Raw genomic sequence first — 17,736 nt, 5'->3', positions numbered from 1 at the left:
AAGCTTTTTTATCACCATGGAAAATGGTAAACATAAACATAGAATCAATCAGAAAAAGACAACACAGCTTCAATATTTAGGAATAGTGTCAATGCAGAAACTATGCAGCTGTAGTCAGTCTCTTTCTCTTCCTCTCCCTCTCTCTCTAACACACACACACACACACACACACACACACACACACACACACACACATACTAGCGTGATCCTAGAGAGAAACAGAGATGATATTATCTGTTATTCATTCCTAAATGGTCATGATTATGTTTGTTTTTTGGTTGCTTGTTTGCTTTGCTGGGGTGGTGGAAAGAAAAAAGAAAATAAAAAGTCGTGTGTCAGATACGTTAATAAAGAATCTTATGCACATACAATGTTTAAACTATTTCACTACCCACCATTTAATTTTAATCTTTGTATTATCACTCCAAAGGTAGCTTGGCAAATATCATTATATTCATTGGATAATGAAGAAACGGAGCCATGAAGATTCATCATCTTGCCCAAGGACAATCTGATAATTAGTGACAGGGTTGGAATTAGATTTAGCAACCGGTTTCCTATCTTCCAGCTCAGTGTGTTTCTCACTAGCCCAGTGTTTCCCAAGCCTCAATCACCTGCATATTACCTTGAGAAATTTTTGGCAGCCATGTATATTTTTTTATTTGCTTTCTTTAAATCAACATACCTCTGGCCTTAAATAAGTTCATTTAAAAAGTAATTTATGTTGCTACCAAACTAAAAAGCTGATATTACCTGGCATACATAAATTACTGTAAGAACAGGAAATAAATCAGTGTTATTAAATTATAGCTAGATGCTGTTTGTTTGCAAAAGGCATTGACTCTCGTGATTGACTTTTTCTGTTACAAATGAGATGCGTAATTAAGACAGGAGTGAAAAGCATGCTAACAGCAGATGGATTCTTTTTGTTCTGGGAAGAGTCAAAATTGAGACAGAATTCCAAAAAGAATAATTTTCTTATGATGCGATTTCTGGACCCCACACACCTAGATTTGCTTAAGTTCCATGAGAGAGACATGTCCCACAGATTGAGAGTTCCGACATTAACCCTGAATTTCTCAGAGGGGGCACACGGTAGTCCCATGAATAGGTTAGAATTTGCCCAGTATTCTGCACCCCTTTGTCATCGATGAGGCTAAATAACCACAACCAGCCAATCCACTATCCCCGGGTACTGTACAGAACTTTTCATTTTCTCTAGGCAAGAACGTATTAGTTTATCCTGATGCAATTTCATTTCCAAATTCTCCAAGTGCAGAATGCAATGAAGCTTCTCAAAATCATGTGATAATCACGCAGAGCTTAGTTCATAAGGGGGTGGTCAGTAAGCTATTTTCTGAATCCAAATTCAAACAGCAAGGCTAACTCCTTAATTTGTATTCACAGAAAGAATATAATGTTGGGCAGTGTTATTTATTAAGTAATTCTGTCCTTTGAAATTCAGTATTAGTCTTGAATATATTTGTTGACTTGACAATAGAATTTAACTTCCGCATAAAATGAATTTTAGAGTAATATGTACACTCCTATTTTTACTTTTAATGTTATCTATGTATCAAGTTTATGTAAATTGATGGCAACTTTCAAAAGCTTCTTTGGCACTATGAACTACTAAAGAGCACCTGACTTTTAACTTTTCAGAAAAAAATTCTCATGTGAGAATTGCAATCTAAAACAACTTCAAGAAAAAAAAATTTTTTTAACTTTTTAACTTAAATTTGCATGATCATTGAGTTCGAGAATGGACCTTAAGGGACATATTCTTCAATCTGATCATTTCATAAATGGCAAAAAAAAAAAAAAAAAAGTTAAAGGGGCAGTTATAACTTGCTCAAGTCCACCCAGCTAGCAACAGGCTAGAAATAGAACCCTGGTCCTCTTTACCTGGCGTGATGTCCTTACCAATTCATGACACTGCCTTTTCTCTTAAGAAACAATGAATCACAGATAGCAGGTTGTAGTTCAAAGGAATTATTAGTACAGGCAAGAGTTAATACCTCTGAATTCCCTATTTTATTCATTTTTGCTTATTCATCAATTAACTTTAGCTATAGAATTAATTCTATCAAAAAAGAAAAAAAGTTCATGGCATTGGTCAGTATTTTTTACACACTCACAGAATGAATATTCTGCAATGTAAACTCATTTGTAAAAGTATATGACTACAATTCACACACGTATTACACTGAATTGACCAGGTCACCAAAAGTAACTCCCCATTTTTGGTCTGCTTCTACACCTTTTCATGCAAGCATTTCTTGATTTATTATTAAATTGATTTTATTATTAAATTCAATTAAATTATTATTTAATAATGATTAAATTAAATTATTATTACTTATTATTAAATTCATTTAATTTTGTCATGAGATTGTGAAACAGCAAAGTATCCTCTCCATTACGAATGAAAGCAGAGACCTGTCATTTCACTCGAGAATATGTAAATAATTCATTTTTTCCTGAAATGACTTCCTTTTTCTTGCATTTTTTTGTATATGTAAATTGCCAAAATAAGATTTATTGGCACTCATTGGCTCTTTAACAGTAAGACAACTTCAGAGTTTCAGAGCATTTCAAGGTGGCTAAGGAAATGAATACAAATGGAGGATAACAACGGTCGCCCTTATCTAGATCAAAGGTTACATCTGTTGGGGAAACTCACTGTGAAGAAACAATGTGATCACTGGTTGATCCATTAGTTGCACGTGGGCAGTTGGAGGCTCCTCACCCCCTCCCCTGTCCTTGGAATGTGGATTCCCCTTGCTTTCTCCACTCCCAGAGGCTGCTCCAAGGACACAGCCTTGAGATAATGATGTGAGGATGAGACCATCTGGATGGTATGCGTGATTGAACCCAGTAAGGCTTTCATATAAACTTTTCAGATTTGGCAAGTGGGTAGAGAGATCTAATCATTTCATCACTGCCCAAGGTAAGCCTTGTATGCAAGTTCCTTTTACTCATGAAACCTGCCACTTACCTACCTGACTTGACTCTTTCCTTCCATTTCTCCCCATCCTCTGAGTACTGGGACCAGTTTCAGAGTACACCTTGGAAGCTCCAAAGGAGCTTGTAAACCAACAGTATCTAGAGCTGTTTTTCGATACGCATGATGGCTATTACATACACATGATTCTGAAAAAGGTAGTTAGTAGAACAAGACTTCAAAACTTAATCTGATAACACTCAGACTTGAAACTATTTAAATATTTAGGAAACAGCTTTAGCATTAGAGACTTTAGAACAATGTTTATTAAGCCATCTGGGGTGAAGACTGTTTTTATTTTCAATCTGTGATGGAGCAATATTTGTAAAATACAATGAAAATACATTAACAGAAAATAAAATAAAGTTGAAAGGTATGCAAAATAAAGCTGCTTTTTATTATTACATTTGATAGACCAAAATTACATTTGAATTAAATGTTGTATTGATGTGAAATTGTTACATAAGATTTTAAATGCTTACTTACAATTTCTGTTACTTATTTCATTGTGAGCAGTACCATTTTGTGGACCAAACTTTAAGTAATAGTGTTTTAGGGGACTATGTTCCTTTTTTTTCCCATCACAATATAATACCCTATAGTAGTTTTTGTTTACTTTGTATACTGTCAAGTCCTATTTTTAATCACAAAATTGTGTGTTACCGATTTATAGTCATTTTTGAACAATTACACAAACATGTCTCAAGATGAATTATCTGAAGCAGGGGTGACAGAACATCCAGAAATATCCTGAGGAAGTTTGAAATAACTTTAAAGCAAACATGTGACAATATAATACTTTAAAAATATGTTGGGAGGGATGTTCATACAGACTGAAGATAATAATATATTACCTTACAGAGAGCAGAGTTTCACAGTATTCAAAGTGGTTCAGGGTCATTTTATTTCATGTGGCCCTTTGTAATAATCCCACAAGGTAGGAAAGGCAAGCAAGAGTTATCACCTCCTTTCTACAAATGAGAAAACTGGTTCTGATATCTGGGAAGGGTGACCAAGGTCACATGGCTTAGTAGGCAAATAAACAACATCATAAATGGTACTTTCTGACTCTTGATCTGATACTTTCTACTAGACTACACCAAGTCTGAGGATTGCCTATAAATACTGCAATTCAATGGGTCCCCCCTATAGAAAGGAAAATCAATGGGGAGATGAAGGAGAAATTGTTTTTTTAATGGAATAGTCTATTTTAAATGTTGTAGCAATTTAAAAGTTAATAACATAAACTGTTTTCTCTCACCCTGAAACAGAAGCAAGGAGTCAGAGCCTCCCATGTAAACAACCGGCCTAAAGGCATCAGAGGTTTTGGAACTAGTTTACCACTAACTTTGCATAAAGTTGTCTAGTAATATTCTCAACACGTTTGGTGCATGGCTGTTGGAGTTGTGGCACCTCTAGACAAGGCCTGGAGGAAGCCTACAGTTCTGGCCATATTTACTTCAGAACCATACATGTATCTCCTGGTTATTTTACATGCCAACTTCCCTGTGCCACGGGGGGCGCAGATGGTTTGGTCAAACATTATTCTGGATGTATCTGTGAGGATGTTTTCTGGGTGAGTTTAACATTGGAATTCGTTGACTGAGTAAAGCAGACTGGCCTTCTAATGTGGGCAGGTCTCATCCCCTAAGCTGAAGACCTGAACAGAACAAAAAGACTGAACTCCTGAGTTAAGAGAGTATTCCTCCCATCTGAGGGCCTGCAAGCTAGGACCATTTAATTTTCCTGCCTTCAGGCTCAAATTGACATGATGGTTCTTCCTAGGTCTCAAGCCTGGTGGCCTTCACACTGGAACTATATACCCATCAGCTCTCCTGGAGCCTTCTGCTTGATGACTGTAGATCTTGGGGCTTGTCAGCCTCCATAATCATGTGAGTAGATTCCATATAATAAATACATACATACAACATATATGTATATGTTATAAATAAGTATCTCTCCTATTGGTTCTATTTCTCTGAAGAACTCTAATACAATGGGTTAATTGTGTCAAATCTGTATTGCTATGAAACAATAAGGACACATGGTCAGCTCTGACCTTCACACTAGGACTTCTGTACTCCTTACTCACAGAGCCATGGCCTTTGAGAGAGGCACCGCCTTTCCCTAAATGCTCCAGAATCCTACATCTGAGGTAACACATTAAAGAACAAAGGAAAAAGTAAAGAAGGTCTTCCAAGAAGTAGGCTTTCACCCCTACATGGTGGCTAATAAACCCTGTCCTGTTTGCTAAGTGGTGAAGGGGGTCACCCTGTGTTTTCAATCACCTTCTCCCTCCACTAGAAGAGAAAGGGTGATTTCTCTTCCCCTAGTTTCCCATGGTGATGGAGTTGGAGGAGGATGAGGCATATCAGTTTTTCCTCCCAAGGCACCAATAACAACAATTTCCCTAAAATAAGAATCAATAAGAACAGTTTCTATAAGGAACACATGTTTTAAAAGAAGCACTTAATTATTTCAGATTTAATGCAAGCATAGCATTGGCAACTGGAGTTCATGTCCTCAAGTTCAGCTGGAGGGTTTAATTCTGGAAAACAAACTCGGCAGAGGCCTGACTGAAACCATGCCAGGTGCTTAAGACAACCTGCACCGCTGGTCATTTGCGCTATTCTTTAAGGCTTTTATTTCTAGATCAATTGAGCAGCCTCGAGTTGAGATGAGCAGAGAATGATTAAATGAGCCTCTCGAGTCTTTATGACTGAATTTGAATTACCTGTGGTCCTGGAACAGGTGGCCAGATTGGATTCCTGGCTTTCCTTGACTTCTCCCTCCACATGCACCTCATGAACTCGAGCTCAGTACCGCCCGTTATCAGCCCTGACGTGATGGTTTCTCCTGTGAGAAAATGCTAAATTAACATATTACAATATTGAGATCTCTCTATAGTTTTATTGTAATATATTACGGTATCACAAATATGTATGGTTTTGTACTCTGGGTCCTGACAGTCAGAAATGAGAACAGGAAACCAAACTATAGAGAACTACTCAATATTGTAAACAAATCGCACCGCGTTTTCTCAGAGTCCAATCCACCTCTCTGAATGGGTTCTCTGGGATGTCTATTTTATCAGCCTGTTGTGAACTCTGGGACAAAAAGTTGTCGCTTTATTTGCTGACAATGACTATGATCCTCTTTCAAACAACCGGAAGCATGGAAATGGTGTGAACATAGCTATACGTTTACCATGTTATCCTGTTACTTTCTTCTGGAATATCTGCCACAACACATATAAATAGAGAGCAGGGCGAACCATTTTGTATCTTCTGCCTAGGACGTGGCAGCTTAGATTTGCTGAGGCTCACATGAACACGTGAAATATACACGCATGTATCTCTGAGATGTAAAGATGCCAGGGATGTAGAGTTCCACTCGAGGGCAACCATTCTCATTGTATTCCATGTAGATGACAGCCCCAGAGCACAACACAAGTGGTCACTCTTAGAACTGTGCAAGAGTGCTTGTGTGGCTAACACCATGTCTAGGAAATTTTAGGGAGGCCTGATAAAATAAGGACACCCTGTTAAAGGTGAATTTCTGATAAATTACAAATAACATTTTTAGTATAAGTATTCACACATATTGCATGGGGCACACCTATACTATAATATTCATTGCTACAAGGGATTAACATTACTATCATATTATGTAAATTATTTGCCGTTAGATAGGATTCATATTATTACTATTTGATGGTAAAATAGTATCAAATATTTCCTTATTTGTTGATCTATTAAAGTTTATTTGTTTTTAGAGAGAGAATGAGAGAGAGAGAGACAGCATGAGCAAGGGAGGGGCAAAGAGAGAGGGGAAGAGAGAGAGAATCCCAAGCAGCCTCCACAGTGTCAGCACAGAGCCCGGCGCGAGGCTTGATCTCACGAATTTTGAGATCATGAGCTGAGCCGAAATCAGGAGTTGGACACTCAACCAACTGAGCCACATGGGCACCCCAAGAATTTAAGGATACATGACACTAAAAATTTAGTACAGTGCCAGCTACGTAGGGGAAATTCAGTAACTCATTATTCTTTCTATAATTACTATTAAATTAAAAATAAAGAAATTTAGGACATGGCAAGAGGACAGCCACTAACTAAATGTAAATCATGTATATAAAAGAACAATTATTACTATTTAGAACCTGTCCCTCTGCATTCCTCACAGGTGCAAACTTACTAGACATTAAATTATGTGGAGGTGGGTATGTCCAACCGAAGGGGAGATCCTTAAATGTGGCTACTGTATCAGCAAGAGAATCTAGAAATATATCATGGTGGGGAAGGGTGAACAGAACAATGCTCCTATCATTTATGAGCTAAAAAGATTAATGATTTATTACGAGGCTCATTAATCAAAATCGTATGGCTTTTTTTTCTTTCTTTCTTTCTTTTTTTTTTTTTTTTAGGGAGCAATTCCACTGTTCAAGTCAATTAGCCCACCAAAGCTATTACACCAAAGAAGCTGGAATGTTATTCAGACTTCCCTGGGAGTATTTAGAGTATAAAATAAATGCTATTATTCAGAAGATACCAAATTGCTAAGCTTCTTAAATTCATACAATTGGGAACCTGCAGTACATTAAAATACTGAAACTCATTAAGAGTCTTTTCTTCCCAGCTTTAGAGTCATTGGCATTCTCAGCACAGTTAAGAACAATAAAAAGCTCCTGGCTTCCTAGAAAAGAGTGGCTTGCGCTCCTCCAGCTCCACTTCAATGAATCACTGAGGCAGAACTGGTGCCCAGCCTTCGAGACAACAGCAGCTCCTGCTGGATTACCCTAATACTTGAATAGGACTGGAAAATGAGCTAACATGCTACATTAAGAGGAGAGAAAAGGGCAGCTAGCTTATAGCCATCATTTACCTTCGTTAGCGCTCTATTCAAAGCATTTGAGCATAAATATACAAAATGTTAGTAATGATTTAACTCATAAAATAAGAATCGATGAGTCTCTGCTTATATAAGTGAATGACTAATGAGGGATCCTTTAAGTAGAATGGAAACTAATAAATGTAGAAGGGATGTTGGAATTGCAAAATCACCACTCGGCAGTCATAGTAATAATAATTGACTGATCTAAGAATGATCAACGATCAGTGTATGGCAAAAGATGTGAGTGAAAGTTTGATGAGAAAGAAGAAATGGACATAATCTCAGAGAATTTCCCCCTAATCTCAAAGACTCCCCCCACCAAATATTTATTAATTACAAGGGGAAAATAGTAACTTTTCCATGGAGGTACTTAGTAGCCATTACTTTAAATGATCAAAGTAGCATCACCAAAATGGGAGAAGTGAACACCACGTGCCTCCTCATATGATGCACTAGAAGGCATTCACTGCGGCATTCATTCCACCAATGCATGCCCGGACTCTACCCATTGGAAAATATCAGAGAGGCCCAAGTTGAGGGACATTCTATACAATAACTGGTCTGCAATCTTCAAAATGTCAAGACGAAGACAGACTAAGGAACTATTCTACATTAAAGACACTAAAGAGACACAGTATGTAAATGTAACAATTGATCCTGGATCCCACCCCTGTAAAATGTGTGTTTACTATAAAGGACATTAGTGAGAATTGACTAATGTCTATTGATTAGACTTTTTTAGTGTATCAATGTTAATTTCCTGATTTTGATCATTTTACTCTGTAAGAGTGCCCTTGTTATTAGAAAATACAGTTAAAGTATTCATGCATAATGGGGCATGATGTCTGTAATTACTCTCAAGTATTTTAGAATAATGAGAATAATATGTATATATTTATGGAGAAAATGATAAAAGTAAATGTGAGAGATGTTTAGTGTATGGAAAATCTGGATAAGAGATTATACTATTTCTGCAGCTTTTTGTAAGCTTGAAATTACTTGAAAATAGAAGTTAAAACAACTGCAAAAATAAAATAAACAAGCTATTACTCTTGATAGCTAAAATCCCCCCAAAATAAATATTCATCTTAAGTACTTCACCTTATAAAAGAAACATAAGGCAGTACACATTCTTTGTCTTGCATTCAGACTTACTCCTTCAAGACAGAGAGAACAAAAAACATGGAATTCAGCATCTGTGTCCCTTGATACAAGGTGATTACCATACTCAACACCTTGGACAGTGTCCATTTGTCCAGCTCATTAGCATACTTTTAGCTCATGGTCTCTGCTAAGAGTTTTAGTAATATATCTGCTTGGGTGTTTGAACAGAGACAATAACGACGGAGACTCAAACTAGATCCCAGGAATCTAGAAAAAACAGTGCATAAAAGGAAAGTGAGATGAATTCACTTTTAAGTATAGACGTAATTCTTCTCCAACACCATGCTTCCTAAGACCCTGGCAGACTTTCTCCTCATTATGTAGCCTATATATGCAGTATCAGGATTACTTCCTCCTTCATATACACGAAACCGATGATTTTGAGAGTAACTTGTAATTTCACACACAACATGGGGTGAGTCAGTGGTCACTCAATTTGAATAATGCACAGATTAGTGAGGCATCTGAAGACAATTTTGCCCCCAGGAGACATTTGGCAATATCTGGAAACATTTTTTTTTGTCACAACCGTAGTGAGGGGGCTGCTCTTGGTATCCCACAACATACAGGAAAGCCTCTTACAACAAAGAGTTATCTGTGAAAGAAAATATCTGTCTGGCCAAGGTTGAGCATCCTGGTATCAACCCCTCTAAAGAGAAAAAAAATGTATACATATACACATATGTGTGTGTGTGTGTGTATACACAATATGTACGTATATGTATAAAAATATGTATATATACATATAATATATATGTATATACACAAAAATATGTATACATAAACACACGTGTGTGTATATACATGCACATATATATACCATTATTAGATATCTATCACTCTATGTTAGTAAATATTATATGTTTTATATAAATATACACAGTAGACTTCCAGCTTTGACTTGGTTGTTTTCATTAAAGAGAACTCAAATATATGCAAATGCTTAATTAATGAGGTAAAAATGCCTCTGTTTGTAGCTCGTATGCAACTAGTAAACCAAATACACTTTAAAATTGCATAAACGCAAAGTTGCATAACCAATACAATTTAATTAAAACATTAATTGAGTATCACGGATGATGTTGCTTGCAACGTGAATATGTTTTTGACTGCTGCGCATCAAATATTTTTGAAATTCATGGGCTATGTTCTCTTTGCCATGTGACACTGTGATCCTTCACCACTTCCTTGTATTTTTGCATTACTATAAAATCTTCATCTGGGCTTAGCTTGCCAGGCTAACAGCTTTCATGTGGCTTGAAAGCATCATTTACTGATTACATCTGCCTGGTTCTTTCCTCATCAGTCCCAGACAATGACAGTAGGCCTCTTTGGCACAATGTGATTATAGACATAAATACAGACACAGGCAGTGACATCAACTGGTCAGCCAGATGATCTCAAATATGCTTTCATAACCTTTTAAACTTAGAGTCATAGGATGGAAATCCCCAAGTTTGCAAATTCTCATAGGGAACTCATGAATCCTTAAGAATCACTTCCATGGACTTTGTTGAGAGAGATGCCAATACAATGAAAAACCACCAGGGATTTCTGTGGCCAATCTGGTTTCAGACCCAGATGTATTACTTGCATATTAGCTCCAGGGAAGCATATATATACATTCATACACACATCCTGTAATTCTGGACTAGTGAGTTCAGTTCTTTAAGCCTTTGTCTCCTCACCATTTAAAAGGAGGATACTGCTACCACAGAGTTAAGGTGAGGGTGAGGGTTACAAGGACACTTTATAGATGTTAGTATTATAGATGTTAATGTCTATATCTTCTCCTCCTCTTAAGCTACCATACACATTCACTGGTTGCCTGGCTATATTTTCTTCTCAAGTAAATGAGAAACAAGATAAAATGAAGCACTTGAGGAGGCATGTAACCGTCAATTTTAGAAGCCTAAAGAAAGCACTAAATAAAAATGTACCTATTTACAGGTAAAGGTATTTAATTTATTAGCTATTCTGTGAAAACTACCTTATTTAGCATACAGCAAATCAGAAATCAAAGAAGACAGGTAGAAAATGGGCAAGAGAACAGAAATCACAGCTTCCTTTTATGTTTTTTTTTTCCATTTCCATTTTATTGTGAGCATTTTAAAAAGTGCCAGATTATGACTGACAATGGTTAAATATGATCAGATTTACACAGAGAAAGGATTGATGAATTTCAAATTAACTGAAAGGAAAACATTACAAAATCCATAGAATTCAAGACATTTTCCAGGCAGGTGGAAAAGCCAAGTTCCTCAGGCAGGAAAGAGCTTCCTCTTCATGAGGTCAAGGAAACAGGCCAGTGGATGGGACACACTGAGTAGGTAGAGGCATGAAATGACAATGTGAAGGTATGTTGGTGCCATCAGTTGGGCATTGTAGGCCATGCCGAGCTGCATGATGGGAACTGGGATCATGTTCTTATGTGTAATGGGAAAGCACTGAAGAAGTTAAGGTGGGAGTGGGGTGGGGAAAACATGACCTGATTTGTTGAAAAAATAAATCTGGAAAAAAATGGAGAACTACGAAATAGGGTAGGGTTCCCATTAGGTGGGAAGCTTTTGCAATAGATCAGGAGAGTGATTATGGATACAGCAGTGGAGATCATGGTAAAGTAGGTGGTTTAAACAAAATCTGTTTTTAAGGCCAATTCTATATACTTCTGCATGGCTGCAATATGAGGAATATGAGAAAGGAAGACTCAAGGATTATCTCAGGGTTTTGAGATTTGCATCTTCACCCACAAAATTACTATTTATTGTGGAAGAAGACATGGAGAGCCAAATTTGAAGAAAGAAATCTAGAACTCTCTTGGATACTTTAAGTTTAGATATCTACTTAGTTTCAAGAGTAGTGATGGTGTACAAATATAAACACCCAAGAAACCTGGAATCTCCTAAATCCAATTTTATAGACTAGCATGGCCAAGCACATTTATAGAACTAAGAGGACAGGAAACATATTTTCCTTGCAAACAAAGGAATGCACACATCTGATCATAAAATATTACTTTAGAATCCAAGGCATCTGAATGATATCCATGCCCAAGATTTTCTCAGAGGACAGAGAAGACTTGCCCAAGCTCCCAAATCAAGTCTGGAGCTAGAAATTAGATTCTCCCAGCTGCTGATTCAATATGTCTGTCTTTATGAAAATTTTCCAGACTCTTATAAGGAATATTTTCACAATGCACAAGTTCCCTTCAAATTATTTATTTGTGGAACCTTGTAGTCAAAGCATGGCTTGTGCATCAGCAACCGTTGGTGGTTAGATATGGAGAAAGTCAGGTGCTACCCCCGACCTGCTAAAGCAGATCTGTATTTTAACAAGATCTGCAGGTGATTCATGTGTACATAAGAGTTTGAGAGGCACTGTTATAGAAGTTAAATCACTCTTGGATTTAGGGAGGATTATTTAGCAAACCTCTAGATTCACACAGTAAAATGAAGACAAATACTGGCATTGTTCTCACTCAAATGATCATCTAGCCTACTCTAATATTCAGTGAGAAAAGCTGCCATTGAAAATAACAAAGTACCATGGGCATGAACTGACTTGGAAATGTATCCAAGGTACCTTGCTGATTTTTTTTAACAAAGCTAGTTAAAGAACAGTATGCAGGGCAGGATTGTAGGTGATGCTCTATGGTCATAGGGCTCCACAGCACATCCCCTTGGCCCATCTGACTACAACACATCCAGCTGGACGTTCACAGGCACCACTGCCAGTCCCATGACAAGCAGGAGCTGGGGGTCTTGCCACTCTGCCTTTTCCAAAGCTGCAGAAGGCTGCTCAGTGCACATAGGCATAGCCCAAGGTGCAAGGTAGTTCACAGCCTGGGGACAAATTCCAACCAATGGGGTATGGAAGTTGAACAATAAAACCTTCAGCCTCCTCATCTGATGTGCATTCTACATGGCTCCTCAGAGTTCTCCAGCGAAAATGAGCTCCAATCACCAAAGTCTGTTTATTAGAATGTCCCTTTTGGACTTTTCTCCCATCTCCAACTCATATTCTTCATTCCTTTACTTCTATTTTCTGGATCACTTCCCAAGTAAACTAATCAAATCCTTGTCTCAGAATCTGCTCAGGAGGAAGGAAACTAATGCTATGTTTAAAGTGTGTATAATACAGGGGCATTTGGGAGGCTCAGCCGGTTGAACATCAGACTCTTCCCTTTGGTTCAGGTCATGATCTCATGGTTTCATGAGTTTGAGCCCTGTGTCGGGCTCTGCACTGGCAGCCTGGAGCCTGCTTGGGATTCTCTCTCTCCCTCTCTTTCTCTCTCTCTCTCTCTCTCTCTTTCTCTGTCCCTTCCCCACTCACACTGTCTCTGTGTCTCTCAAAATAAATAAATAAACTTAAAAATATTTTTTAAAAGTGCATATGACACAGATATGTTACAGACACAAACATACGGACAAATGCATGTCTATGCACGGGGAAAGATGAGGAGACTTATCTAGAAAAATGATGTTGGTCTCTATGGGTAAATTTACAAGAGGCTCATATTGACATTTCTGTAGCATTATGATTACTATTATTTTACATTGGATGCTATTTTGATAAACTTAAGAAAAAGGGAAAAATGGAAAACATCAGGAAGGGGCCTGTACAAAAGACAGATAACAAAACCCAGTGCATATAAAATTATATACTAAGAGCTGTCATTTTTGATTGTCCCTCTGTGGCTTTCCTTTCCCAAGAGAATCTGACTGATAACGACAATGGGTTCCTTCAGAAAGAGTGGTTCTTCATCATTTTTATGAATTTTTTATCCTGAAAAATACAAAGTGTCTATGCCAAATTTCAAAATCAAGGATCCTGAAAAGACAGTGTATAATGAAGAGATCTAATCAGGTTATTATCAACTTGCCATGCAGTGAAATCATTTTTCTGCCTCTCTTCCTTCACTTTTGAAGTCTGCACTAGAATTACCAATTCTCAAGGTTATTGTTCATGAGGTGAGTGAGAGCACTGTAAGAGTTCAAGCCCCACATTTTTGTGTCTTAATGGGTCAATGGCCTCATTACCATACACATTCAAGAATGGTGCTAACTTCCCCAGAAATATGAAAATATTTTTTAAAAATCAGCCATGTATTAGTTCTAATTTAAAAGACACAAACCCAGATAGATCCCAAAAGCTGGATCTCATGATTTTGTCATAATTTTCATTTTAATGCTAGTAATTTAAAATTCACATTTGAGGAATACATGGGGTGGGGAGGAGGGCAGAAGACAAAGGAGAAGTGAGAATGTGATTATTACAGAAATGAAGGCATAAGCTTCGTACAATGCATGACAAAGGAAAAGAATATTGACTGGAAGTGAACAAGCATATGTCAAAAACCAAACTAAACCACAACTATAATATCAAAAGAACAGTGTGAATAATGTGCAGTGAGTAACAATACTAAGGATGACTACACTTTATTAAGCTCTTCCTTTGTGTTGAGCACCATGCCTTGCATTATCTCTAATACTTATCTTTAGCAGTCACAGTGGGTATTATTGTCATCACTACTTTAAACATGAAAAAGTGGACACTATGTGCGGGTAAAGGACTGATCTAAAATCACACCGTGACCAGAGTTAAGATTCAAACAAGACCTGGGACTCTGGAGTCAAAGCTCTAAACCGATAGCAGATTACCACCAATAACATAACTTGTGCCAGCTCAAAATATCCAAAAACATGTGCCTTAAAATCAAGTGCTATGGCTGAAATGAAAAGAAAAAAATTATATGCGTGAGATACACACATATTGATAATCACTTCTTGGCTTACTATACCAGCCATAAACATGACTTGCCATGAGAGAAACAGATTAGGAGATACTGATCCATACTTTGTTAACAAAACTTCAGCAAACCAGAAGCTACTAGGACATGTGGAACAAAGAAATTAATGAAAAGGAAACACATACCCACTTTTTTGGCCTGCTACCATCACAGAATAGTACTTAAAAGCAAAACTAGAAAAAAAAACCTAAATATCCTACAAAATGGGAAAGCTTAATTTACTATATTTCCATAAAATGGAGGATCTTGTGGTTATTAAAAATGATTCTCACAGAAAGCTTTGATAAAAGAAAATATCAATGTCATAAAGTTATATGGGGAAAGCAGGCAAAAAACAAAAAAAAAATGTGTTGGCACATAACACATTTGCACAGAAAAGAACCAGAAGAAAACATCAACTTTTTAATAATGGTTATCTCTGAGAGGGGGCATCAATAACACACTTTCTTTTCCCTTCTTTCTTACTTATCTATGGTTTCGAATTTTTTAATATAGAAAGGATAAGATTTGTCACATTACCAAAATAACAAACTTAATATAAATTCAGAACTGAATTTCTCTCTTGTTTGTTTTCAGAAAGCCATGGATGACTCCTTTGCTTTTCAAGAACAATGCAATAATCAAATATGTTGACCCAGTTATCTCCGTCCGGATATCTTTATTCTGGTAGCTGTGTGAAGATGTCTAGAGGATACACTTCCAGAAGTAGAATAATTAAAGGGAATACAGATTTAATATGTTTTAGGTAATCCCCCCAAGTTTGTATCAATTTATACCTCTGCCAACTGTATTCAAAAGTTTCATTTCCTCACACGTCTACTCTATCAGCGTGACCCATCTTTCTAATCTTTGGCAACCTATTTGCCGAATTTGAGGGGCACTTAAGACTTCTGTTCTTAGAGTCATTGAAATTCAAACATTATATTTCAAGATCCTTATTTTTATGTATGTATGTATGTATGTATGTATGTATGTATGTAAGTAGTATATGGATGCATTTATTTTACTTCATAGGAATTATAAGCCAGAACAAAAGATGAAAAAGCATCAAAGGGTATTCAGACTGGTTTGGGATTTGTGCAGGGGAAATGAGCCAACATCGAAGAAACATGCACAAATAGGATAAGGCGTCCGATGCAGTAAATTGAACAATTCCTTCATCGAACACTTACAATGCCCCAGCAGGTAGTATACTTGCAAAAGAAATGATTTGTTACTAGAGAGCTGAGATCATGGTTTTACCTTTGACCTTGAGACTGGTTCTTCGCTTCTCAGTTAACAAGTCTGTAAAACAAAGGCCGGTGACAGAAACAGCCACTCAGCAGGCAATGATGAGTAAGGAATTTGCACACAGAATGTACAAGGGGCTTCTCCAAGGGAAGATGGTGCCATCACAGCGCACTACTGAAATGTGTCTTAGTCACATGATTGGAAGACAATGTGCACTGATTTCAGCAAAGTAACAGCAGGAAGACGCATAATTTTAGGATGATCTACACGGCTTACGCTATAGGTAGAAATTTTGGAAAAGTGTGGAAAGGTAGAGCTGCGAGGAAACACAGTATGGTCTACAGAGAAAACAGGGGAGTTGAGTTAGAAACACTCATTTTACTACTTGACCAGTTGCCCAGTCTCTCTGAATTTCATCTGTCTCAGCCATAAATGAAGCTCATTCTACCAATATCACGGAGCTGCTGGGTGAGACAGGTGAGGACATTTATGAAATACCCGTGAGCACAGTGTTTGACATATATGGGCAGCTCACCCAGCCCCTGGATTTCACACAGTTTCGTTAAAGAAATAAATGCTTGACTGGAGGCCATTAGTTTACAATTCACAAAGGACAGGGAAATCACCTTCTGGAAAATGCTCTTGAAAACCAGCATTTCAAACAAAACCACTAATTGGGCAGATGTAGTGTGGGTGAAGGTGAGGGACACGGAAGAATGGAATTATCTTCAAGAAGTTATGACTTTTAATTGTTTTCCAAAAAAAAAAAAAAGACTAAAACAATTCGCTATTATCTATCTGATGAAATGACACAAGATCCCCTTGTACTTTCTAACATAGAAAATATACAGAACACCTACCTAAATAAACAAACCTAGCCCAAGGAAGAAAGATTTGCCTTAAGGCTGTAACTTCTGCTATATTTATCATGGGCTAAGTTTCAAAAAAGAGCCTATTCAATGCTGCCCCCATTTCTTCAGAGCTATCACCTGAGTGCTTGTGTGCATGTGTGCGTGCATGTGCGTGCCAAAATACCTAAAATTACTTTCTATGACCTAATCCTACCTGACATGTTGAATGGAAAAAAAAAGTAAGATAAAGTAACCTACTAAATATACTTCATCTTTGTGCTTCTAGGAAGAAGAGAGCTGAATATCCATTCTCATCTATACCTTGTGTTCCCTCCCCTACGTGCGATCCCTACCAAGGTTATCTTACCAAATCTCATGAGTTTAAAATCCAACCCAAAGTCCACCTCCACTCCTGTCCTTTCCTTTCATCTCTAGACTCCTATCCCCAGCCACCTACTGAACATTTCCATTTGGATGTCTCACAGGCTTGAGACATACAACTCACTCCTGCCCCAGCTCACTGCTTCCCAGCCCTCCTCACTTTGTAATGCTAACTCTTCCAAGGCTCAGGTCACAAAACTTGGAAGTTATCCTTGACTCTTCCTTCTTTTATCTTTTGCATTCCATCACTGACCCCTATTAATTCTACTTTCAAAATCATTCAGAATTCAACGGCTTCTTCCCACCTTTACTGCTGCCCACTGGTCCAGTCCACTCTGGTCTCTGTGCCGGGTTATTACAATCACCTCCTAACTGGTCTCCCTGCCTCCACCCTTGCCCACCTA

General features: G+C 37.5%; 1 protein-coding gene and 1 long non-coding RNA gene across 15 annotated transcripts in view; one reads left to right on the top strand and one right to left on the bottom strand.

The window, feature by feature from the left end:
• Window positions 1-17,736, bottom strand: part of RBMS3 (RNA binding motif single stranded interacting protein 3) — a 1,326,374-nt gene that overhangs the window by 273,820 nt on the left and 1,034,818 nt on the right. The gene's annotated exons all lie outside the window — the stretch shown is intronic.
• Window positions 2,776-15,795, top strand: LOC123379766. Of its 2 annotated transcripts, none has more exons than XR_006584649.1 (3): window positions 2,776-2,950; window positions 4,790-4,896; window positions 15,447-15,795. It is a non-coding gene; the product is annotated as an uncharacterized LOC123379766 (long non-coding RNA). The 2 variants fall into 2 exon arrangements; XR_006584648.1 differs by lacking the exon at window positions 15,447-15,795 and adding an exon at window positions 7,431-8,753.

This window comes from Felis catus, chromosome C2, assembly GCF_018350175.1.
Source record: "Felis catus isolate Fca126 chromosome C2, F.catus_Fca126_mat1.0, whole genome shotgun sequence".
NCBI classification, from domain to species: domain Eukaryota; kingdom Metazoa; phylum Chordata; class Mammalia; order Carnivora; family Felidae; genus Felis; species Felis catus.
This window is presented reverse-complemented; position numbering and strand designations above follow the sequence as displayed.